Source organism: Lynx canadensis, chromosome B4, assembly GCF_007474595.2.
Source record: "Lynx canadensis isolate LIC74 chromosome B4, mLynCan4.pri.v2, whole genome shotgun sequence".
Classification (NCBI taxonomy): Eukaryota; Metazoa; Chordata; class Mammalia; order Carnivora; family Felidae; genus Lynx; species Lynx canadensis.
Window position 1 is genome coordinate 120,234,520 of NC_044309.1, and position 27,390 is coordinate 120,261,909.

The 27,390-nt window shown below is 37.9% G+C and overlaps 1 protein-coding gene across 3 annotated transcripts in view; it reads right to left on the reverse strand.

Moving 5' to 3' along the window:
* The window catches only part of UHRF1BP1L (UHRF1 binding protein 1 like), a 107,707-nt gene that overhangs the window by 79,956 nt on the left and 361 nt on the right, over window positions 1-27,390 (reverse strand). Inside the window, exon 2 of one of the 3 annotated variants that reach the window (XM_030323477.1) lies at window positions 15,140-15,270. The exons of the other annotated variants lie outside the window; for them this stretch is intronic. The gene's annotated coding sequence lies outside the window, so the exon portion shown is untranslated. The remainder of the gene's footprint in view (window positions 1-15,139; window positions 15,271-27,390) is intronic. 3 annotated transcript variants of the gene reach the window in all.

The window sequence follows — 27,390 nt, forward strand, 5'->3', positions numbered from 1 at the left end:
TGGAAAGCTGTTTACCAGTTCCTTAAAAATTTATGTATATACCTATCTATAACCCAACCATTCTACTCCTAGGCATTTACCCAAGGGAAATAAAAAGCATGTATCCTCACAAAGACTTCTACATGAATGTTTACAGTAGCTTCATTTGTAATAGTAGAAAACTGGAAACAAACTAAATGATCATCAGTAGGTAAATAAACACCTTGTGACATATTCAAAATGGAATATATTCAGCAGTAAGAGAGAATGCATAAAACAGATTAATTGTAAAATAATTATGCCAAGGGCAAGAGGTCAAAAAAAGGTATACTAACTGATTCACTTATACAAAATTCTAGAAAATGCAAATTAATCTACATGAAATAGATTATACAATAATAAAAGATGAGGCAGGAGGAGAGGAAGGAGAAAATTACCAAGGGGCATGAGGAAACTTAAGGGCATATGTCAAAATTTATCAAGCTGTATACCTTAAATATGTGCAGTTTAATTGCATGTAAATCAATTATATTTCAATAAATCTGTTTAAGTCATATATACTTTTTTAAATGTTTATTTATTTTTGAGAGAGACAGAGATTGCATGCATGCACACAATCAGTGGCAGGGGAGGGGCAAAGAGGAAGACAAAGATTCCCAAGTAGGATCCACACTGCAAGCAGAGCCCAACACAGGACTCAAACCCATGAACTGTGAGATCATGACCTGAGCTGAAACCAAGTTGGATGCTCAACCAACTGAGCCACCAAGCTTCCCCACTTTTTTTTTTAAATGTTTATTTATTTGGGGGCGGTGGGGAGTGTTCGTGTGTGCAAGTGGCATAGAAGCAGGGAGACAGGATCCCCTTTATTGCATATTACAAAAATAATCAAGATAAACTATAAATTGAGAATGCTGAAAAATGAAGGTAATTTATAATGAACACACCTTGACACACACACACACACACACACACACACACACACACAAACCTATGTGTACAGGTGTATACATACTTCCTAATAAAAAAGAAAATGGACTAGTTAACTTAATGAAATACAAGGAAATAAGAATTTTTAAGGGGCACCTGGTTGGCTCAGTTGGTTAAGCATCCAACTCTTGGTTTCAACTTAGGTCATGACCTCACAGTGGTAAGACTGAGCCTCATGTCAGGTTCTACACCAATCGTGGAGCCTGCTTGGGATTCTCTCTCTGTCCCTTCCTGGCTTATACATGTGCATGCTCTCTCTCAAAATAAACAATTTTTTTTTTTAAAGAATTTTTAAGGGGCTCCTGGGTGGCTCAGTCGGTTAAGCGTCTGACTTCAGCTCAGGTTATGATCTCACGGTTTGGGAGGCTCTGTGCTGACAGCTTGGAAGCCTGGAGCCTGCTTCAGATTCTGTCTCCCTCTCTGCCCCTCCCATGCTCATGCTCTCTCTCTCTCAATAATAAATAAACGTTAAAAAAATAAAAATTAAAAAAAAAAAGAATTTTTAAGATATTTGAGTCACAGCTTTTTGAAAAGCATACTACTCATCATCTGAAGATATGGGCAGTTTTAAGCTAAGTTAAAAAAAAAAAAAACTGAGTAGATCCATAAGCAGCCTTCATACTATCAAAGAATATCAAATAATTTTAGAATTTTAGCACCTGAAAAGTTCCTCTAATCCAACATCTTCATTTTACAGTATAAAATGTGAAGCCCAGAAGGGTTTAAGTCAACTGCTAGGGTCACATCAAGGCAGAGCCAAGACTATAATCAAATTTGTATAATTTTAATTTAAAAGGTATTTCAAGATCAATCATCATTTCATTATCATACTGATCAATTTTCAATTCAACAATATTTAATGAACATTTCCTAGGCATTGTAGGAGTATATGGCAATTCTTACCTTCAAGTTTTCAATGTCAATTTGAGGCCTATTAAATATTTCAGTCATAAGTGCTATTTTCTTTAAAGAAACCTCTGGCGTCAATAGAAGGATCAAGGTATGCTCATAATAAATTCTCTCTCTCTTTTTTTTTTTAAGTATTCTCAATTTACAGAGTTTGTTTGGCTTGGTTATTTTTATAATACACATATAAAGGAAATCAACCAATCTTGTCTAGCCAATTTTTTCACATTTAAAGAATTGAACACTTTTAACGAATGGAAAGGTTGCAAAGTTGGCAGCCTGTGAGCTATGTTTTACCCACAAGTACATTTTGTCTGTCTGCATAGTGTTTTAAAAAACCTAAATGTGTGGCTAACATTTACAATTAGCACACCTTGTATTAAAATCTGGGTTTCCTAATTTTGTTGACACACTGGAAGATCTGACACAACGAGACATGCATCCTTCATGGCAAAAACTGAGCAATGATTAGACTCTTGGATACCTTAGACAAATAAGACATAATTACAACTTTCAAAAACCTCACAGTTATTAGAGACAAGCACATAAGCAAGTCATGGCAGTCCGTTACAGTTTTACTATGTGCCAAACACTGTGTGACAGATATTACACTAAAAATGAAAATAGGGGCACCTGGGTGGCTCAGTCAGTTAAGCGTCCGACTTCAGCTCAGGTCATGATCTCACGGCTGGTGAGTTCAAGCCCCGCATCAGGCTCTGTGCTGACAGCCCAGAGCCTGGAGCCTGCTTCGGATTCTGTGAGTCCCTCTCTCTCTCTCTGCCCCTCCCCTGCTCATGCTCTGTCTCTCTCTGTCTCTCAAAAAATAAATACATGTTAAAAAAAATTGTTTAAAAAAATGAAAATAGAATAAGATGGAGGTACCAAAGAAGTGATAATTATTTGTTAAAAATACTGTTTTGGGAAGGCTTCATGGAGAAGAAAGAACTCGAGCTGTGTTTTTTAAGAGTAATGTTTCTTCCAGGTGAACAGGAGAGAAGAGAACATTTTAGGAACAGCCAACCGCCATGTTCACGGTTATAGGATCACATAAGTAGGCATGGTTGAAATACAAGGCATCATGCAGTTTGTGAAGAAATAGTATGCCTTTGAAAGATGGACTGAAGGCCAGATCAAGAAGGACTCTTGTATCCGATGCTGAGGAATGTGAGTTTCATCCTATACATCAGTATTGTTCTCATAGTGCTCCTAAGGAGATTACTCATGATTCAACATAGCTGTGAGAACAAATAAAAAGGGAAAAGGTATAATAGCTGATTGCCCTAGTTACTGATTCAACTAAATTACTAAAAGATAATTTATGAGCATAGCCTGATCCTTGTTCTGTTAACAGAACAAGTGGAGCCCTACTTTGCCTACCTTATGTAGCTGTTCTATTTTAAAATTTCTTTGAACAAAAAAATTCTGTCATAAACAAATTTATTTTTTAAAAAGCTTGAACATGAGCCATTAAAAATATTTTACCAATCTGTACCCAATACACTACATTAACAAAACAAAGGATAAAAATCATATGATCATCTAAACAGATGCAGAAAAAGCATTTGACAAAATTCAACATCTATTTATGATAAAAACCCTCAACAAAGTGGTTACAGAAGAAATCTACCCCTCAACATAATACAGGCCCTATGACAAATCCACAGCTAACATCATACTTAAAAGTGAAAAGCTGAAGGAGTTTCCTCTAAGACAATGATGCCCACTCTCACCACTTTTATTCAACATAGTATTCAAAGTCCTAGCCACAGTAGTTAGTCAAGAAGAATTGGAAAGGAAGAAATAAAATTGTCAATTTGTAGATGACATAATACAATATATAGAAAACCCTACAGATTCCACAAAAAAAAAATACTAATACAAACTAATAAATGAAAATTAACATACAGAAATAGGTTGCACTAATAATGAACTATCAGAAAGAAATTAACAAAACAATCCCATTTACAACTGCACCAAAAAGAATAAAATATCTAGGAATAAATTTTATTAGGGAATGAAAGACCTACATTCTGTAAAACATTGATGAAAGAAATTGAAGACAGCAAAAATAAATGGAAAGATATTCTGGGCTCATGGAATGGAAGAATTAATAGTGTTTGAATGTCCATATTACCCAAAGCAATCTATAGATTCAACGCAATCCCCATCAAAACACCAATGGAATTTTTCATAGAACTAAAACAAAGAATCCCAAAACTTGCATGGATCCACGAAAAGACCCTGAACAGCCAAAACAATCTTGAGAAAAAACAAAGCTGGAGATTATCACACTTCCTGATTTCAAATACTACAAAGCTGCAGCAATCAAAACAGTATGGTACTGGCATAAAAACGCAGACACATATATCAGTGAAACAGAAAAGAGAGCTCAGAAATAAACCCACACACACATGTTCAATCTATCTATAACAAAGAAAGCAAGAATATACAATGGGGAAAAATAGTCTCTTCAATAAATGTTATTGGGAAAATTGGACAGCCATGTGCAAAAAAATTAAACTGGACCACAAAAACAAACTCAAAATGAATTAAGGATTTGAATGTGAGGCCAGAAACCATGAAATCCCTAGGGGGGAAAAGAAAACAGATGATAAGCCTTTTAACATTGGTCTTACTCATATTTTTTTGAACCAGTCTTCTCAGGCAAGGGCAACAAAAGGTAAAATGAATATATGGCACCATATCAAGCTACCAGCTTTTGCACAGCAGAAGAAACCCTAAACAAAATAAAAAACAACCTAACTGAATGGAAGAAGACATTTACAAATTATACATCTGATAAGGGATTAATATCCAAAATATACAATGAACTTACACAACTTAATACATATATTTAAAAAAAAACCTACTTAAAAATGAGGAAAGGATCTGAATATTCTCCTAAGGAAGACATACAAATGACCAACAGACACATGAAAAGATGCTCAACATCACTAATCATCAGGGAAATACAAAGCAAAAGCACAAGGAGATATCACTTCATACCAGTCAGAATGGCTATTATCAAAAGGACAAAAAATAACAGGTTTTGGCAAGGATGTGAAGAAAAGGGAACCTTCATACACTGTTGGTAGGAATGTAAAGTGGTGCAGCCACTATGTAAAACAATATGGAGGCACCTCAAAAAATTAAAATTAGAGCTACCACACAATCCATCAATTAAATTTCTAGGTATTTATCCAAGAAAACCAACAACCACCAATTCAAAGAGATATATGCACATCTATGTTCACTGTAGCATTAGCCAAGGGAAGGAAGCAATCTGTCCATCAATAGATGAATGGATAAACAAGATGTGGTGTATATATACACAATGGAATATTACTCAGCCATAAAAAAGAATGAAATCTTGACATTTAAAACGTGGATAGACCTAGAGGGTTTTATGTTACAAGAAGTCAAAGACAAATACCATAGGACTTGACTTATATGTAGAATCTAAAAAGCAAAGCAAATGAACAAACAAAAAAGAAAGAGACTCACAGATGTAGGAAGCAAGCTACCAGACTGGAGAGGGGTTGGGGGCTGGGCAAAATAGGTGAAGGATTTTAAGAGGTACATATTTCCAGTTACAACATAAGTAAACCATGGGGATGTAACGCACACCATAAGTACTATAGCCAACAATATTGTAACAATTTTGTATGGTGACAGATGATGACTTATTGTGGGATCGTTTTAAAACGAACCGTATAAAATTTCACTATGATGTACACCTAAAATTAATGGAATATTGTGTGTCAATTATATTTCAATTAAAAAAATGAAAGACTTTGAGGAGAAAGCTAAGATTGTGGAGGAGTAGGGTGACCCTAAGCTTGCCTCCTACCTTGAACACAGCTAGATAAATATCAAATCATTCTGAATACCCAAGAAATCAATCAGAGGTCTTAGAGAACAAAGTTGCAAGTCTACAAGCAGAAAAAATGACCCATGGAAGGTAGGCGTTGCAGAGAGTTGATCTGGGGGAGAAAAGTGCCACAGCCGCAGCAGAGGAGACAGCACAGATCGCAGAGGAGTGAAAGAGAATAAGAGAGAAAAAGCAAAAAAAATAAAAATAAAAAAGTGAAAACATGCACAGGGACCTGCACACGAAAACTGTTCCCCAAAACCATTGACTGGGAAAAAGGGGAGGGTTTAAATACTACCAATTTTTATAAACAGTCGAGCGCAGAGTATGAAGTTTGAGAAGTTAGTGCTGTTGCCAGGGTCACGCCTAACACTGCTTGGGGGAAAGAGGGTGGAGCCCTAGAAGCTGGCTAGGCAGTCTCAGGATCTCCTGAGTGCAGGAGAAGCAGCGGTTCCCCTGCTTAGAGTGCATTTGGTAGAGGTGATACAGCCTCTCTGCACTCAAAGGACCCTGCTGGCACCATCAAGCTACCCCATTCACTGGCATGGGAACAAAGACACAGGTTGAGAGCAGCAAACCCTGGCACTGGCTGTGTTTTACAAGTTACCATAAAATCCAAACACTGTGCTGTGGCACAACTGTTTTCTGGGATAAGCCAGCACAGGATACATGGCCGCAAAACCCTCCCCCAAAGGATCAGCGTGGGTCTGTTCCACTGGATTCACTGAAGTGTAGTTTTGAAACCCAGCCTCACAGGAGATAAAACACAGGAATGCTGACAGGTGGACAGCTCAGACAAAAGGTGAGGGCAGAAATCTGATGGAAGCCGGGGACACAGGGGGGCAATAATTTGTTCATCTGTGAAGGTTTCCTAGGGAGTGCCAGGCATGGGCTTCCTTATCTAAAGATGGTAGAGTGGGGCGAAGCAATATTTACCCCTCGTCAACCAGCAGTGGTGGGCCTCAGTGAGACAAAAACAGCACCACCGAATGAAGACCAGAACCACTTACACCAAGCTCTGCCCACCTGCACCCTGCAGACACCATCTCCACTTGGGCAAGTGCACCAGAGAATCAGAGCAGCAGGCCCCTTCCCTCAGATGACCAGCACAAGCCTCTCAGAGGCACCAAGCCTACTGATCATAGAGTGCTGCAAAGCTTCAGCTCTTGGGGAAACTGGATCTAACTTCCTTTGAGTTTGTTTTATTTTTGTTTTTTGTTTTGTATACAGAAAGAGTAATTTTAATTTTAATTACTTTAAATTTTATTATCTTTTGGGTTTTTTTTCCTATCAAGCTTCTCTTAACAAGAAGACCAAAACACATCCAGGATCTACTTCCTTTATTCTTTTTTAATTTTTAAATTTATTTTATTTTTTATTTTATTTTTTTGACCTCCAAAATAACAAGATGGAGGAATTCACCACAAAAGAAAGAACAGGAAGAAATGGCAGCCAGAGATTTAATCAGTAGAAATGTAAGTAAGATGTCTGAACTAGAATAAAACAATAATTATAAGGATTCTAGCTGGGCTTGGAAAAAAGCATAGGAGACACTAGAGAATCCCTTACTGCAAACATAAAAAAACTAAAATCTAGTCAATTAAAAATGTTATAACTGAGATGCAAACTCGAATAGATGCCACAAGAACAAAGACGGATGAAGCAGAGGAATAAATCAGTGATAAAGATAAAACTATGGAAAATAATAAAGCTGGAAATACAAGAGAAACAAAGGTAATAGATTACAAAGGTGAATTTAGAGAACTCAGCAACTTATAAAACATAATTAATATTTGCATCATAAGAGTCCCAGAAAATGAAGAGAGAGAGAAAAAGGGGCAGAAGGTTTATTTGAACAAATTATAGCTGAAAACATCCATAATCTGGGGAAAGACAAAGACATCAAAATCCAAGAAGCACAGAGAACTCCCATTAAATTCAATAAAAGCCAGCCAAGGCCAAGGCATATCATAGTCAAATTCATAAAATACAGAGAAGGAAGAAATCCTGACAGCAGCAAGGGAAAAATAAGTCCTTCACCTACAAACGAAGACAGATCAGGTCAGCAGATCTGTCCACAGAAACTCGGCAGGCCAGAAGAGAAAGGCAGGATATATTCAACTGCTGAATGGGAATAATATGCAGCCAAGAATACCTTATCCAACAAGGCATAGAAATCAGAATAGAAAGAGAGATAAAGAGTTTACCAGACAAACAACAAAAAAAACCTAAAAGAGTTCATTACCACTAAACCAGCCCTGCAAGAAATATTAAAGGAGACTTTAAGGGGGACACTTTGAGTTGGGGGGAAAAAAGACCAAAAGGAACAAAGATTAGAAAGGAACAGAGAACATCACCAGAACCAACTTTACAGGTAACACAATAGCACTAAATTCATATCTTTAAATTATCACTCTGAATGTAAATGGGCCAAATGCTCCAATCAAAAAACACAGGGTGTCAGAATGGATTTAAAAAAAAAAAAAAAAAAAAAAAAAAAACAAGATCCATCTATACGCTGCCTACAAAACTCATTTATTTTTTTAACGTTTATTTATTTTTGAGAGAGAGAAAGACAGAGTGCAAGTGGGGGAGGGGCAAAGAGAGAAGGAGACAGAATCTGAAGCAGGCTCCAGGCTCTGAGCTGTCAGCATAGAGCCCAACGCGGGGCTCAAACTGAGAGATCATGGCCTGAGGTGAAGTCAGATGCTTAACCGACTGAGCCACCCAGGTGCCCCTACAAAACTCATTTTGGATCCAAAGACACCTGCAGATGGAAAGTGAGGGATGAAGAACCATCTATCATGATAATGGACATCAAAAGAAATCTGGAATAGCCATCTTATGTCAGAAAAATGAGATTTTAAACCAATGATTATAACAAGAGATGAAGAAGGGCATTACATCATAAATAAGGGGTCTATCCATCAAGAAGATCTAATGATTGTAAATATTTATGCCCCAACTTGGAAGTACCCAAATATATAAATCAATTAATAACAAACATAAACTAACTCATTGTTAATAATACAATAATAGTAAGGGACTTTAATACCCCACTTATAGATCATCTAAGCAGAAAATCAAGAAGGAAGCAATGGCTCTGAATGACACATTGGACTAGATGGACTTAACAGATATATTCAGAACATTTCATCCTGAAGCAAAATATACATTCTTCTCAAATGCACATGGACCATTACCCAGAATATATCACGTACTGTGTCACAAATCAGGTCTCAACACGTACAAAAAGACTGACCTCATACCGTGCATATTTTCAGACCACAACACTATGAAACTTGAACTCAAGCACAAGAAAAAATTTGGAAAGACCATAAATACATGGAGATTAAAGAACATACTACTAAAGAATGAGCGGATTAACCAGGAAATTAAAAAAGAAATATAAAATAGATGGAAGCATATGAAAATGAAAACAAGATGGTCCAAAACCTTTGGGATGCAGCAAAGGCTGCTTCCCCCTAAGGGGAAAGTATATTGCAATATAGGCAAGAAAAGTCTCAAATACACAAACTGACCTTACACCTAAAGGAGCTAGAAAAGGAAAGCAAATAAAGCATAAAGCTAGCAGAAGAAGGGGAATAATAAAGATTAGAGCAGAAATAAATGATATAAAAACAAACAAACAAACAAAAACAGTATAAGAGATCAACAAAACTAAGAGCTGGTTCTTCAAAAGAGTTAATAAAATTGGTAAACCCCTAGCCAGACTTATCAAAAAAGAAAAGAGAAAGGACCCAAATAATTAAAACCATGAATGAAAGGGGAGATAACAACCAACACCACAGAAATATAGTTATTATAAGAGAACACTATGAAAAGTTATATGCCAACAAACTGGACAATCTGGAAGAAATGGACAAATTCCTAGACACTTAAACACTACCAAACTGAAACAGGAAGAAATAAAAACTTTGAACAGATAACCAGCAAAGAAACTGAGTCAATATTCAAAAATCTCCCAACAAACAAAAACCCTGGGACCGATGGCTTCCCAGGGGAATTTTGCCAGACATTTAAAGAAGAGTTAATACCTATTCTTCTCAAACTGTCTCAAAAGATAGAAATGGAAGGAAAATGTCCAAACTCATTCTACGAGATCAGCATTACCTTGATTCCAAAATCAGACAAAGAACCAACTAAAACAGAGAATTACAGGCCAATATCCCTGATAAACATGGATGCAAAAATTCTCAACAAGATACTAGCAAATCAAATTCAAAAGTACATTAAAAGTATTCACCAAAATCAAGTGGAATTTATTCCTGGGCTGCAGAGCTGGCTCAATATCTGCAAATCAATCAACTGATACACCACATTAATAAAAGAAAGGATAAGAACCATTGATCCTGTCAACAGATGGATAAAAAGATTCTGACAAAATACAGCATCCATTCTTGACAAAAACCATCAACAAAGTAGGGATAGATGGAACATACCTCAACATCATAAAGGCCACATATGAAAGAGCCACAGCTAATATCCTCAATGGGGAAAAACTGAGAGCCTTTCCTCTATGGTCAAAAACAAGACGAGGATGTCCACTCTCACCATTACTATTTATTATAGTACTGGAAGTCTTAGCCTCAGCAATCAGACAACTAAAAGAAATAAAAGGCATCCACAATGGCAAGGAAGAAGTCAAACTTTCACCATTTGCAGATGAAATGATACTCTATATGGAAAACTCAAAAAAATTGCTAGAATACATGAATTCAGCAAAGTCACAGGATATAAAATCAATGTACAGAAATCAGTTACATTTCTGTACACCAATAACAAAGCAGCAGAAAAAGAAATCAAGGAATTGATCACATTTGCAATTGCACCAAAAACAATAAGATACCCTGCAATAAACCTAACCAAAAAGGTGAAAGACCTGATACCTAAAAACTACAGAACACTCAGGAAAGAAATTAAAGAGGACACTAAGAAATGGAAAAACATTCCATGCTTATGAATTGGAAGAACAAACATTATTAAAATGTCTATACTACCCCAAACAATCTACACATTTAATGCAGTCCCTATCAAAATACCACCAGCAGTTTTCACAGAGCCAGAACAAACAATCCTAAAATTTGTGTAGAACCAAAAAAGACCCTGAATAGCCAAAATGATCCTGAAAAAGAAAAACAAAACTGGAGGCTTCATGATTCCAGATTTCAAGCTATATTACAAAGCTGTAGTAATCAAGACAATATGGTACTGCCACAGAAACAGACACACAGATCAATGGAACAGAACAGAAAACCCAGAAATGGACCCACGATTAACTATATGGTCAACTATTCTTCAACAAAGCAGGAAAGAATATCCAATGAAAACCAGTCTCTTCAACAAATATTATTGGGAAAACTGGACAGTGACACTCAGACAAATGAAACTGGACCACTTTCTTACATCATACACAAAAATAAATTCAAGGGGCACCTGGGTGGCTCAGTTGGTTAAGCATCCAACTTCCGCTCAGGTCATGATCTCACAGTTCCTGAGTTTGAATGCCATGTCAGGCTCTGTGCAGACAGCTCAGAGCCTGGAGCCTGATTCAGATTCTGTGTCTCCCTCTCTCTCTGCCCCTCCCCACTCATGTTCTCTCTCTCTCTCAAAAATAAACATTAAAAAATTTTTTTTAATAAAATAAATTCAAAATGGATTGAAGACCTAAATGTGAGCCAGGAAACCAATAAATCCTATAGAACACAGGCAGCAACCTCTTTGACATTGGCCACAGAAACTTCTTACTAGACAAGTGGCCAGAGGCAAAGGAAACAAAAGCAAAAATAAACTATTGGGACTTCATCAAGATAAAAAGTTTCTGCACAGTAAAGGAAACAATCAACAAAACTAAAAGGCAGCCTGCAGAATGGAAGAACATATTTGCAAATGACATAGCTGATAAAGGTTAGTATCCAAAATCTATAAAAACTTCAAACTCAAAACCCAAAAAAACCCAAATAATCCAGGGACAAATGGGCAGAAGACATGAATAGACACTTTCTAAAGAAAACATTGAAAAGATGCTCAACATCACTCATTATCAGGGAAATACAAATCAAAATCACAATGAGATACCACCTCACACCTGCCAGAATTGTTAACATTAACAGTACAAGAAACAACAGGTATTGGTAAAGATGTGGAAAAAGGGGAACCCTCTTGCACTGTTGGTAGGAATGCAAACTGGTGTAGCCACTCTGGAAAACAGTATGAACATTCCTCAAAAAGCTAAAATAGAACTACACTATGACACAGCAATTACACTACTAGGTATTTACCAAAAAGGTACAAAAATACAGATTTGAAGGGGTACGTGCCCCTTAATGTTTACAGCAGCATTAATAACAACAGCCAGATAATGGCAAGAGCCCAAATGTCCATCAACTGCTGAATGGATAAAGAAGACATGGTGTGTGTGTGTGCGTGTGTATAATAGAACATTAGTCATCAAAAAGAATGAAATCTTGGGGCACATTGGTGGTTCAGTCGGTAGAGGGTCTGACTCTTGATTTTGGCTCAGGTCATGACCTCCCAGTTTGTACGATTATGATCCAAGTCAGGCTCTGCACTGATAATACAGAAATTGCTTGGGATTGTCTCTCTCCCAGCCACCTCTCTGCCCCTCCCCCCTTCAAATAAATAAATAAACATTAAAAAAAAAAAAAAAGAATGAAATCTTGCCATTTCCAAGGATAGGAATGGAGCTAGAGTGTACTACTATGCAAAGCAAAATAAGTCAATCAGAGAAAGACAAATACCATATGATTTCACTCATATGTGGAATTTAAGAAACAAAGCAGATGAACATATGGGAAGGGGGAATAAAAGAAAAAAAGAGAGGGAAACAAACCATAAGAGACTCTTAAGAATTGAGAATAAACTGAGGGTTGATGGAGACAAGCAGGTGGGGGATGGGCTAGATGGGTGATGGGTATTAAGGAGGGCACATGTTGTGATGAGCACTGGGTGTTATATATAAGTGATGAATCAGTGAATTCGACTCCTGAAACCAATATTGCACTATATATTAACCAACTAGAATTCAAATAAATATTTTTTAAAAATTTAACAAGAAATTAAATAATAAAATTAGTGTTTTGGAAAGGTATGTCTAGTAACATTGCCAAGTATGGAATAAAGAAGTATTAGACCAGAAGTATTACTCTTATTTACAAGAGTAATGCAAGAAATGCTGAGTTAAATCTGGGTCATAACAAAAGAGACATTCGAGTCTTACTGGTATCTACTTTGTGCCAATTAGTCTACTATGTACTAGATTCAGGATAAAGAAGATAAATCTATGAGTTATTTAAATAAAAAGGCATCATAAATGATTAAAATAAGAATATAAAGAGAAAAAAGGAATTAAGTTTGGTAGGTGACTTGAATAAACAATGTGGTGTAAATCATAACACCTCATCTTCAATAAGCTAAGCACAAATCAGGCCAAAAAAGGTATGTTAAAGTGTAATCTAAGAAACGCAAAGGGGGTGTGTGAGTGGCTCAGTTAGTTAAGCGTCTGACTCTTGACTTCAGCTCAAGTCACGATCTCAAGATTTATGAGTTGGAGGACGCCTGAGTCGCTCAGTCAGTTAAGCATCCGACTTTGGCTCTGGTTATCATCTCACGGTTCGTGAGCTTAAGTCCTGCATTGGGCTCTATGCTGACAGCTCAGAGCCTGGAGACTGCTTCAGATTCTGTGTCTCCCTCTTTCTCTGCCCCTCCCTGGCTTGTGCTCTCTCTCTCAAAAATAAATAAACATTAAAAAAAAAAAAAGATTCATGAGTTCAAGTCCAATGTTGGGCTCTGCACTGACAGCGTAGAGCCTTCTTGGGATTCTCTTGCTACCTCTGCCCTTCCTCTGCTCTCGTAGGCTCTCTCTCTCAAAATAAATAAACTTAAAAAAAATCATTATTAAAAAAAGCAAAGGACTACAGCTATGACTATACTTCAGTAACAAAGGTCTTAGGGGATTTACTAGAACTATATACAAAATCAGAACGATCTTTGAATGCCTTTATAAACAATATCCTTAACTATCAATATCCTAGAGATAATCACAAAGGTTTCCGTAACAGTCTATCTAAGGTTAAAGCTTGACATCTTTCCCTTGGCAATTTTGGTTTAGATCCAGATACCTATATGATAGCATAGAATCAAGGTAAACAAGAATATTAGAAAACAATATTTAATTGATCATATCCATACAATTGCCAACATATGGCCAGTAAATTTATCAAATGTCACATTACTCCTAGGTAACTAGGTAATTCTGCTTATGGTTAATCTTTTTTTTAAGGATTTTTTTAATGTTTATTTACTTTTAAGAGAGAGAGAAGAGAGAACGAGTGGGGGAGGAGCAGAGAGAGAGACACAGAATCTGAAGCAGGCTCCAGGCTCTGAGCTGTCAGTACAAAGCCTGATGTAGGGCTCAAACTTGCGACCAGGAGAGCATGGCTTGAGCCGAAGTTGGACACAACCGACTGAGCCACCCAGGAGCCCCAAGGATTTTTTGTTTATTTTTAAGTAATCTCTACACCTACCGTGGGGCTCAAACTCACAACCCTGAGATCAAGAATCACGTGTTCCACTGACTGAGCCAGCCAGGAGCCTCAATCATGGTTAATCTCTAATTACTAATTTCTTACTAGACTTTTAGAATAGGTTCAAATTATTTCTGTGGATAAATTTCCCAGGCACTAAAAGTGTTCAATGATATGTTTCTAGGTTTTTCATTGAGTCCAACTTGAAAGAAATTCAGTGCCATTTCCATGTATCTGGTTTTACAACATACTTCCCCTGATAATAAATTTTTAGAACGGGTAGGTGAGAAGAGAAGGAATAAATGGGGTGACAAGCCCTTACATTCCTCAGAAATGAATTCTATTTTCACTGCTATTCCTGAGACTTACTTAAACCTGTTTGATAAAGATTACAATTAACATTAAATACACAAAATAAACTCTTAAGTTCTTCAATAAGAAAAGTGATGAAAACATTCTCTTTATCAAAAGAACCTTCATACCTCATTAATTACATTAGACTATGAAATCTCACCCATGAAAGACTACATCAAATGCTAATTACTATTTCCAAATAGCTAACTCTAAGTTATAAAACTTTCTTTTAACAACAGAAAGATTTGGTTATAACTCTAAGTGCATTGCTAAACCTCATGTATTAGAAAAGACATTCTAAGAGAGGAATTGCATGAGCCTGCAGTTACACGGGGTGGGGGGGGGGATCACTATGACTAATACAGTAAGAATTAGAAAATACTCTCAAAGTATCTTTATGTGGGGCATAATAAGCGCTTGCATTTATAAAAAGAAAAAAGAAACCCAAAATGATGGGGAATAGAGGTATTACCTGAGGGCAGGAAATTCAGACAAAAGGTCCCTATTCCTGGTGAAAGCAAGTAGTCAGTTGCCAGGGTTTCTTAGATTCCTTGATTAGGAAATTCACAGCACACCAATCTCCACCACAGCCAGCAGGGATCGCTGTAGGGAATGGGTACACAGGGGACATAGGAGGGAGCAAGTTTAAGGGAAGGAAGAGGAAAGGAATGATATGATAAAAATATTTAGCTGTGATGCACTTTTAAAAAATACAGTTGTATTTCACACTGGAATAATACTACTGCTTAAATTCTAAGATAAATTAACCATTTATGATTTCCTTCATTCTCTCTACCACTGGTATTACTGCTACTCTAATAAATATTTTTAAATTTTTTTATATTAAAAATATTAACAAAAATGAGATAGCTCTATTGTACAAAAGTTATACAAGACTGAACTGTATAATTAAACATCAAATGAAACCAATTAGGACAAGCACTCTAAAAGACAAGCGATTTACAAATTTATCCAAATTAGTTTAACTGCCAAAAAACCCACTTAAAATTGTAATCCTCAATCCATTCAATGGAGAATACCAAAGAGTAAAGTTAGCTATGAAAAGTAACCCACAAACCAAAGAGACATCTGGCAATAAATTATATCTATATATACTAAAAAGCAAATCAGAGAACTACCGTATTTATCAGAAAAAAGTTTTTACTTTAAATTTTTGGGGTGTGAGTCATCTGCCAAAAGTGTATTTGGGGCAACCTATATATCCTGTGTATTCTATGAAGGCCAAAGTAATATAAATCTCTTCTCCAGTCAGCTGAAAATGTTTCTGAACAACTACTACATACAACAGTACTGTGGCAGATGCTAAAGGTACAACAGCGAATAAGACAAGTATAATCACTGCCTTCAGAATTCAGTCTATCAGGGCGATTCTGTGCTTAAAGAGAGGACAATCTAGGGGGCACCTGCATGCTACTCCTGAGGTCAGCCCTTTGCTAGGCATGGAGTCTACTTTGAAAAAAGTAATAATAATTAAAAATAAACAGAGATGACAATCTGTAGAACTAAAGGCATAAAACTTTTATTGTAATAAAACAATATATTTTAAGACCTAAAGGAGTTAAAAAATGAAAAAGACCAGGGAAGACTAGCCTAGTTAAAGCTGCCTGTGTAAGATGTACATGTAAAATGAAGCACAAGAGGGTGACCTGTCAGGAAGGAATGTAGACAATCTGGCTGCAGTAAATAAGACAACAAAAGATGGGTGAAAAACAAAAAAGGGAGAAAAAGTGTGGTATTGAAAAATAGTGGGAAAAAATTGCAGTCAAGTTTCTAAGGTCTAAAGTATCCTTAACTTCTCTAAATGATTGCTTTAAATATTCCCTTGGTATACATGCCACTGTCCAAGCAAACAGATTTAATAACTATCCATTTTATATCACATATGATATGCTGTTGTTTGTGTGCTTTTATTTCTTTATTTCTTTATAAGTTTCTCTGGACTTAGACCACCTCTGTCTGTCTCAATGTCTATATTTCTGTTAAAGTTGCATATAGTACTTTGTGCCTCTCTCTTAAGACTCACTTTTTAGGGGCGCCTGGGTGGCGCAGTCGGTTAAGCGTCCGACTTCAGCCAGGTCACGATCTTACGGTCCGTGAGTTCGAGCCCCGCGTCGGGCTCTGGGCTGATGGCTCAGAGCCTGGAGCCTGTTTCTGATTCTGTGTCTCCCTCTCTCTCTCTGCCCCTCCCCCGTTCATGCTCTGTCTCTCTCTGTCCCAAAAATAAACGTTGAAAAAAAAAAAAATTAAAAAAAAAAAAAAAAGACTCACTTTTTACCTTGATTTCTATTTGCTCATCTACCATACTGTTTTCAGAAGGCATTTCTAGATTCTTAATTTTAATTATATATCTAATAGATCCTCTTTAAGTATTGGTAGAAAGAATAAATAAATGACTTATCAGTGGGAATAATTATACCTATAATCTTAAAAATAATATAAATCATATTTTATGATGCCCCTTTTTTATAGTGTAGCTTATATATGAAGTTGCATCATAGCAGAAGAAAACTTAGGAACAGAAACTGAATTTAACATCTAACAGTACAGTTTTACCAAATTTAAAAATGACTGAATTTTTCTGGTATTTCTGAATTTTCTGGTAATTTTCTGGTATTTCTCTAAATATTAATTCCTAACAATAAAATTACAAAAACAAAAGGTTTACAAAGACATGACAGTAGAGGAAAACAACACTTGATGCTATGCTAGCAGTGGCAAAAAGAAGCCAGAGAGCTCTCTCTTAATGGTATTTTTGGGTAGAAAAGAGTACATAAACATATAGCTAAAATTAAGTCTTAAAGAATAGACTAATCTAGAGATTCAAAATTTATATATAACATTCATTTTGGCTTGGAGAAATCTCAAAATAAATCAACAGACAGACTAACAGTAAATCTAATGTCTGGAAAAAATAAACAATAATTATTATATCCTGAATCATATTTGCTGCAGCTCTCAATTTTGTTTTAATAACTTGGTCTTGATGTGATAACTGCTCATATTTCACTCATGGAAATACTCATGAAGTCTTCCACCTGTTACTTACGTTCATCTGAGCTCAGTCACTAATATCAACTGGTTAAATACCAATATTTAACAGAAATATCAAATTATTCATCCTAATATATGCAATATAATATGCAGACTATAGTACATACAGAACTCATAAGAGATCAACTTACTAAGGAAATGTTTAGATTGGAAACTGCAGTACTAAGGCAAAGTGTAATATTGCAAAAAGAAATATTGCAAAAAAATTATGCAAGTATAAAGAAATGGAGAAATTGTGCTTTCCCAATGTCACAGAATTGCTAAGTCAAAAGACTATGTTTCCCAAGCTTCAAAGGACTACAGAGTCAAAAAATTCCCAAATAATAAAAGAATCTCCTAAAGGATACTGCAACAGGATGGTGAAACACCACAAAATACTAAGATTGAAATTTTACAATAAATAAATGCTGAGAGGCGTCTGGGTGGCTCAGTCGGGTGAGTGTCGGACTTCAGCTCAGGTCATGATCTCACAGTTCATGAGTTTGAGCCCTGCTTTGGGCTCTGCGCTGATAGCTCTGAGCCTGGAGCCTGTTTCAAATTCTGTGTCTCCCTCTCTGTGTCCCCCTCCCCCGCTCAAGCTTTGTCTGTCTCTCTCTCAAAAAGGAATAAACATTAAAAAAATTATTTATTTAAAAATAAGTAAATAAATGCTGAAAATTGAGTAAAAGAAAAGCAAACTGTTAGCTAGGAACATCAGCCTGAGGAGGCAGCATAGAATAATCAAATTCAAAGGCTACTGGATCAGTGACTTAACCAGTCAACACTACCCTGTCAAACCTTGGGCAAATCACAAATCTCAGCATTTTAATAATTTGTCTCAGGGAATGGAACAAACCCATTCTGATTCTAGAATGGTAATATTACAACATCCAATGGACCAGGCATCCACGTCCCCTTTCAACTAATGTTTGCAAATCAATCTCTTGAAACTAACTTTCGAAGAATATCTGGTTTTAGTTGGAAATTAGTGTGAAAGAAATGGGCACCTGCTCAGTACCTCTACATAGTGTGCTTAACAAAAAATACAACATAATAAAGTCTACCCCTTAAAATTCATTTCACAATGCACTTCGCTGTAATTATGCACGGTATGAATCAAAGCACAACCACACACAAAACACTTGGCATTGGTGCCACTAGCCATATAAACCATACTGATACCATGATGACTGCTCTGTGATCTGAAGCCTTCTTGATAATAGGCCCCACCCTCATTCTTTCCTTTTGTTTGACAGCACCCTTAAGTACATCCTTCAGATACACAACATTTTTTTTATCTGCTCTGGAAGTTTGACTATATCACATACCCATTCTCTCAGTTTCCTCCCTGGTGGTCTCCTAGTATGTACTCCCCAGCCTCTAGAGCTATAAAAGCAGGTTTTACAGGAAGTGGGGTGTGGAGATCTACCCGCCTTGCAGCCACCCAAGACATGCTTCTGTCCATAAGTCCCCTTAATAAAACTATTTCCCATCAAGCTGAACTTGAGGTGTTTTTCTTGGTCTTAGGGCTCCTTGGGTCTTTGAAGGTCATTCTGCATAAACTTCCATTTTACAGAAGAGCAGACTAAAATAAAATGTGTAGTCTTAAATCAGTTTGCAAATAAAAGGGATCTCCATTCAGATATCTAACAGGCATTCAAATTGATACATCCAAAACCAAACTCTTCAGCCCTCTACCATAAGTCTGCCCTTCCTGCAGTCTTCTACTTAGTTAACAGCAACTCCATCTTGTCAGTTGTTTATGTCATGACCACTCTTTCTCTCTCAAGCCACATCTTATCTGTCAGAAAATCCTGTGGCTCTACCTTTGAAATACATCTAGAACCTTACTATATCTCAATAAGTCCACTGCATTGACCTAGGTCCAAGCCAAACCCTTTCTCACCTGGATAGTTAACACATTTATTTATTTTTAATGTTTATTTTTGAGAAAGAGAGACAAAGCACGAGTGGGGGAGGGGCAGAGAGAGGGAAACAGAATCTGAGGCAGGTTCCAGGCTTTGAGCTGTCAGCACAGAGCCCGATGAGGGGCTCAAACCCACGAACCTTGAGATTATGACCTGAGCTGAAGTCGGATACTTAACCGACTGAGCCACCCAGGCGCCCCTTGTTAACACTATTAATTGGACTCCTGCTTCTGCCCTTGTCCTCCTATTATTTATTTCCCACATAGCTGCAGAGTGATCCTTGGCTCAAAGCCTTCCAGCGGCTTCCAACCTCACTCAGGGTAAAAGCCAAAGTCATTACAAGGCCCCACAAGGTCTGGCCCTATTTCCTCTTTGACCTCATCTTCCTTCACTCCTCACTCTACTTCACTCATGTTGGTGGCCTATATTTCAAAAGTGACAAGCAATCTTCCACATTTGGATCTTTGCATTTGCTTCCACCACCTCTTTCATATGTTTTCTCAAATACCACCTTCTCAATTAGGACTTCTTGATCACCAGATTTAAAACTGCAAACTCCAGGCACCTAGGTGGCTCAGTCAGGTTAAGCGTCTGACTTTGGCTCAGGTCATGATCTCACACACAGTTCGTGAGTTCGAGCCCTGCGTCGGGCTCTGTGTTGGCAGCAGCCTGCTTCAGATTCTGTGTCTGCCTCTCTCTCTCTGCCCCTCTCACGTGCACACACACTCTCTCTCAAAAATAAACATTAAAAATAAATAAAATTGCAAACTCCATCCCTACCTCCCTGCACTTCCTATCCACTTTCCCTGTGTTATCTAAAAAAAAATTTTAAGTTATTTATTTATTTATTTTGACAAAGAGACAGAATATGAGTGGGGGAGGGACAGAAAGAGGGGGGACAGAGGATCTGAAGTGGGCTCCACACTGACAGCAGAGCAGCTGATGCAGCACTCGAACACATGGAACTGTGAGATTATGACCTGATCTGACGTTGGAAGCTTAACTGACTAAACCACCCAAGGCACCCTCTGTTATTTTTTTTTTATTAGACTGAACCACCCAGGCACCCCCCCACCCCCCACTGTGTTATTTTTTAAAATAGCACTTGCCACAAACTGATACAATGTCCTTCACTTTTTTATTATCAGCCTCCTCTGATTAAAATGTAAACTCTACTGAGGGCAGGGATTCTTGCCACAGCAGTATGGACTAGTACCTGGTACAAAGTAGCACTTAGTAAATATTTGTTAAATAAACAACTGTTACATATCTAGTGTCAAAATCAACAGTATTGGAGGTTATTTTTTTTTAAATACTGTCAACTTAAGTAACTAAAAATTACTTTTAAAAAAGTCACCAAACTGGGGCACCTGGGTGGCTCAGTCGGTCAAGCGTCTGACTTCAGCTCAGGTCATGATCTCACAGTTTGTGAGTTTGAGCCCTGCATTGGGCTCTGTGCTGACAGCTGGGAGCCTAGAGCCTGCTTCAGATTCTGTGTCTCCCTCCCTCTGTTCCTCCCCCCACTCACACTCTGTCTCTGTCTCTCTCCAAAAATAAATAAAGATTAAAAAAATTTTTTTTTAATCAGAAATAAAAAAAAAATCACCAAACTTACAAAGTAAATTTATTTCTAATCCTAAAAGGTAATAATTAACTCTATTTTTTTCTCAGTTGACCAATCCAAGTAAATCAAACCTCGCAAATTTCATATGGCAGTAAAATTCTAGAAATCAGCTATATTTAGTGATCCTATACCCAGATAGGAATTGCTGAAGATTCCTAAGAGGTGAGACCGTGTCATACCCATCTTTGTATCTCCAACGCCTAGCATTCAAGGATATGATAAACATAAACTCTCAAAATTATTTATTGAGTTTTGCCATAAAAGTGAACGATGTAATTACCCCATCAATAAGTATACAAAATTATCATTCGAAAAATAATATGATAGTCTAAATAATGTTGTGTTTCCTCTTAAGAATGTTTAATTCAGGAATGATTCCAGACCTAGCAGTAATCATCTCCAATTATATGCACCTTAACTTCTCTTCAGCAATTCAGTTCCATGGCCTTAATGAATACCTTGCCCTAAACTAGGTCTAATCCTCCTCTAAAATTTTGAACTTTAATATGACACTTTCAGACAAAACCCCCAATCCTTCCAGTTCTCACATTTGTTTTCCTCAACTGCTCTCCCACCAGATAAAATTTCCAATCCTTTGATGGTTCTTTCCAGACTATCAGCTACTGCTTCCCCCTTTTCTCCCCCACATAGTTTAAGCTGAGACCCTCTACAGACTCTATATTTCCACCCCAGTTGACTGCTCCTGAACCCTGGATTGCAAAAACCAAACTGATAACCAAGCATTTTTAATGATCATGTCCCTCTTTTGTCCGGAATTCTTTATTAGCAGTCACCTCCTGGGATGAAGTTCAAATAAGCAAATAAGACCCTCTGAAATCTAATTTAGTTCAGTGCCTATTAAAGACACCAAATGGAACTGCAAACCTGACTCAAAATAGGTCTCCCTATGACTGTATCTTTGCTTTATGACCCTTTATCTTTGTTACTGATCCACGGGCAAGTAGAAGTGGGCCAAACAAATTCTCTCCCCCAAGAATCTAAAACTTGACACGAAAGATCACAGATTAGGAGTTGTGAGAGGTGGAAGCAGTAGTTTTCAACTGAGAGAGATTTTACTCTCAGGAGACAATTGGCAATGCCTGGAGAATTTTTCATTGTCAAGGCTGTGAGTGCTACTGGCATCTGGTAGAGACCAGAGATGCTGTTAAACATCCTACAAAAACAGGGCAGCAATTCACAACAAAGAATTATCTTGTCCAATGAGGTTTTAGGAGCTAGTTAAGGTCCTGCCTTTCCCACACTTTGTGACCCATGCCAGAAGCTTTCTGTTACATTTCCCTTATTACCTAAGTTGGAGGTTTTTGCTGTTTGCAGACAAAATGACCTTAAGTAGCACAGTACCTTAGTTCAATCATCTGACACATTTGTATACTTCAAACCAGTTTCTCAACCTCAAAACTATTGACATTTGGGCCAAATAATTATTTGTTGTGGGGACTGTGCTATGCACTACAGGATGTTTAATAGCATCCCTGGCCTCTACACCCCCCCAAAAAAAGTTGTGACAATAGGAAATGTCTCCAGACATTGCCAAATGTCCCTTAAGGGGCAAAATCACCTCTAATTGAAAACCACAGCTTTAAACTTTATACAAAGACTCCACCCATGTGTGGTCAAAGTCCGTCTTCCGAGCTCTCACGTCCAGTAAACCTTGTGTCCAGCACAAGTTGGTATAAGCCAAAGGGAAAGCAGGGGGGGGGGGGGGGGAGAAGGGAAAAGGGAGCATTTTAAGTTTGTTTATTTTGAGAGAAAAAGAGAGCTCAAGCAGGGGAGGGGCAGAGTGAGGGAGAGAATCCCAAGCTCTATCAGTGCAGAGCCCAGCCAGGGCTCAAACCCACAAATTCCAAGATCATGACCTGAGTCTAAACCAAGAGTCAGAAGCTTAACTGACCCCAAAAAAAGGTGGGGGGGGGAGGGGCGCCTGGGTGGCTCAGTCGGTTGAGTATCTGACTTCAGCTCAGGTCATGATCTAGGTTCGTGAGTTCAAGCCCCACATCAGGTTCTGTGCTGGTAGCTCAGAGCCTGGAGACTATTTCATATTCTGTGTCTTCCTCTCTCTGCCCCTGCTCTACTCATGCTCTCTCGCTCTCTCTCTCTCTCTCGCTCTCTCTCAAAAATAAGTAATGAAAAAAAATTTTTCTTTTTAAAAAAAAAAGAAGCTTAACTGACTGAGCCACCCAGGCACCCCAGGAGAAGGAGCATTGTATCTGAATCTTCCCTACTCCTTTTCAGGTCCTGGCTTAAATATACTATTTTCCATCTTTCAGCTTCTATGTTCCTCCTCTTCTCCTTTGCTCTAGCATACAAGTACAAATGCCACATTAACAGATAATGAGGCCTTGAAAGGTAGCTTTTGTTCTTATTTCCTTTCTTATATTTGTTATAACTTTTCTTTAGAACTCTCCGTTCCCTTGGGGGAAAAATCCTCTCCTGGAAAAGACTCCAAAATATATTCTGTGCTTGTTATAGTATGAAAGATCACTGTAATTTCTCTTCAAAGACTTTTCCTGTTTCACTTCTCTTAAAATGTAACTAGTTCAACCCCCCCTCCCCACATACTCCTTGCCCTCTCAGCCTTGCCCTTGTGCGCGCTCTCTCTCTCTCTGTTCAGTTTCAGATCAGTTCCAAGTACATAACCAATTTCATTAACAATGCAACACATGGTTGGTTTACAAACTAAACAATTAGGCAGGGACAAGTATACAGACTTAACACTTCTCAAATAGTTTAGCATTTTCTTAAAGCATTTATTAATCTCTTAAGAATTTCTCTTCTAGGGGCGCCTGGGTGGCTCAGTCGGTTGAGCATCCAACTTCGGCTCAGGTCATGATCTGGCAGTGAGTTCGAGCCCCACAATGGGCTCTGTGCTGACAGCTCAGAGCCTGGAACCTGCTTCCAGATTCTGTGTCTCCCTCTCTCTTGGCCCCTCACCCACTCACGCTTTGTGTCTCTCTCTCAAAAATAAATAAATGTTAAAAAAAATTTTTTTTTAATAATTTCTCTTCTATACTTTTCTCATATACCAGAGTCTCAAGTTCCTATATCTGGGTAACACTTTTTTTTTTTAAACATTATTTTACTTTTTAAGTTTATTTTTTGAGAGAAAGAACCTGTGTGCACAAGTGGGGGAGGGGCAGAGAGAGAGAGGAAGACAGAGGATCCAGAGCAGGCTCCCAGATGACAGCAGAGAGCCCAATGCAGGGCTTGAACTCACAAACTGTGAGATCATGACCTGAGCACACCAACACTGGTTTTACTGTTAAAATTTCACCATACTTCAATCTCAAGGCTCAGAGTAAGTATTCTCTTTTTCCTGTTGGTTTCTATATAGTCTTTTTCCTTATTAGAAGACCCCATATAGAAAGGGTCATTTTCCTAGTCCTTCCTTTCCAGGACAACAAAGGCATATTTATTCAATGATTCAATTACCCACTGCTTCCTCAAACCACAAGGAAAGTGGTCATACTCAATACCTGTGATAATATTGGTGGCATATAGTCTTAGTTAAGAAAATGTGAGGGAAAGTCAATGCTTTGGTGCCATTTATTTAAAAAAAAAAAGTTGTTGAGTGCCTATGTTATGCTAGACTTAAACTCCCTGCCACCATGTAGTTTTACATTCAAGTGGAGAAGACAAAGACCAAGCATATATATGGGCAGAGAAGAATGGGAAGGGTGGTCACATAAGGCCTCCTTTGAGAAGATGTCATGAGGGGCATCCACTGGCCATAAGCAATGTCTATTATTGGAAGGTAATGTGTTGTTCTATTTCCTGTTCAACATTATTAAACTGTCCACCGATTATTATATCAATATAGAGACATCTTTATTACTGAATAAGTTGCAAAATTAAGCTTGACCCAAGTAATTTCAAAAGTTCATCACTACTTGAATAACTGTAATTTATTATAATATCCATCTCGTTTCACCTATTGTCCTTTAAATTCATAAGAAACTTTATTTTTCTTAAGAGTTAACAGTAATAGCAGTAAGATTAATACATTAACCAAGAATATGAATTTGACACTCTTCATTTATCTCAGTTAAGTTTTGAAATATGAAATAACTAAAAAATCAAGTGTTTCAAAAACTCATCTCTGTACTCAGCCATAAAAAAGAATGAGATCCTGCCATTTGCAACAACATGGACCGAGAAGGTTTTATGCTAAGTGGAATAAGTCACCCAGAGAAAAACAAGTAACATATGATTTCACTTATATGTGTAATCTAAAGAAGAAAACAAACAAAAAGCAGAACGAGATCCATAAATACAAAGAACAAACTGATGGTTGCCAAAGTAAAGGCTGGGGGATGGGCAAAATAGGTGAAGGGAAGTGGGAGGTACAAGCTTCCAGTATGTAATGAATAAATCACAGAGATGAAAGGCACAACATAAGGAATTCGGTCAATGGTACTGTGATAACGCTGGATGGTGACAGATGGTGGCTACGCTTGTGGTAAGCATAGCATAACCGATAGAGTTGTCAAATTACTATGCTATACACCTGAAACTTTTTCACATTGTGTGTCAACTCGAAGTCGAAAGACAAAGAAAAAAGAAAGAAAAGGCAAAGGTGAAAAAAAAAAAAACCCTCACCTCTGAAAATATCATTACTAATTACCGCACAGCTATTAGAGATCATACAGATTAAAAAGTACTAAGAACCTAATTCTGAATGTGTATTCGTGGTCTCTTTTGTGAAGTAAGCCATCACCATTGCTATTAATTTTTAAGAGTCTTTCTCAACTAGAGCTCTACAAGAGAATTAAACTAACGCCCTAAGCCACTCACTGACTGAATTAACTTTTCTCCCATGCACCTGGAATGAAACTAGCTATGTACCATCATCCTTGGAAGAGGAAGAGGACAAATCATTTTCTGTAGTTCTGAATTTTCTCGTGAAACAGAGTATGACAAAGGCTGAAGGACATCTGATAAGTCAGACGTTACCTAAATAATAATTAAAAGGTAAAGATAAAACTTTTCCAAAACAAGGTAATTCAGTACTGGACCATAAGGTACAACATAAAAACTTTCCAATTAATGCTAATATTCAGAAATGTATATTCATAAATGCTGCTATAATTTGCTATATTTTAAAAAACGATGTTACATTCTATTCAATGTTTTAAGCAAAGGAAACATTTGCTGATTCACAGAAATATTGATTTTATTCCCCCAAATACAACCTGTGGTACTCAATGATCTGGAGAATCAAGAATTGTCTTTACCATATAAACATACCAGTATACCCAAGTTCTCTCCTAATATCATTAACTTACTAATAACAGAGAAAAGGGCCATAACCAAGTGCTTTGAATTCGCTGTTAACAAGTTGGAAACAAGATCCCACATTTAGCCTGTGTCTTGAGACAAATATGGAGAAGCCAGAAGTAACAAACTGCCAGCTTTACTGAGTCATGTTTCTGACTAAAACCGCGTTATGAAATGGAAAGAATGACAAGTATTGTGTTTATCACCGCAGATGTTGAATCCCTGAATTCACAGACCTCAAATTTTAAAAAGCAAAAAACTGTTTTTGCAAGAATGATGTGGAGCTAAAACGATTCCAGAAAGAACTTGCCAAAGCTGAAAACTCTGGCTATTTACCTAAAACAAATCCTAACTGTGCAAACAGGCACACCCTCTAATGCATCAGAGCGGGCCGGCGAGGTGGGGGTGAATTCAGAAAATAACAAGGTTAACGTTTCACGGACACGACAAGCCTCAGCCCAAAGAGTCCACACTGCTCCAGACGCCCTCGGTTAACGGAACCGCTCTGCCCCGAAGGGAGCCGAGCACCGAGCTCGGGTTCACGCTGCCACAAAAATCAACCCCAGCCTCCGCACAGGACCACCCAAGCGGGGTCCCCGGGACGCCCCCAGACGCCGCGTGGGGGAACGATCTCAGCCCGATGCCTCCCCCGGCCGCCCTCCACGCTCCTCTGCGAGCGGGGTTGGGGAGAAGCCGTCCAAGGGGCCGACTCGCGAGGCCGGCGCCGGACGCCGCAGGCGACGGGAGATCGGGGCGGCGAACCCAGCCTCGGCTGGATCCGGGAGCTCAAGAGTCGCCTCCCACACGGCTGCCAGTCCCCGCCGC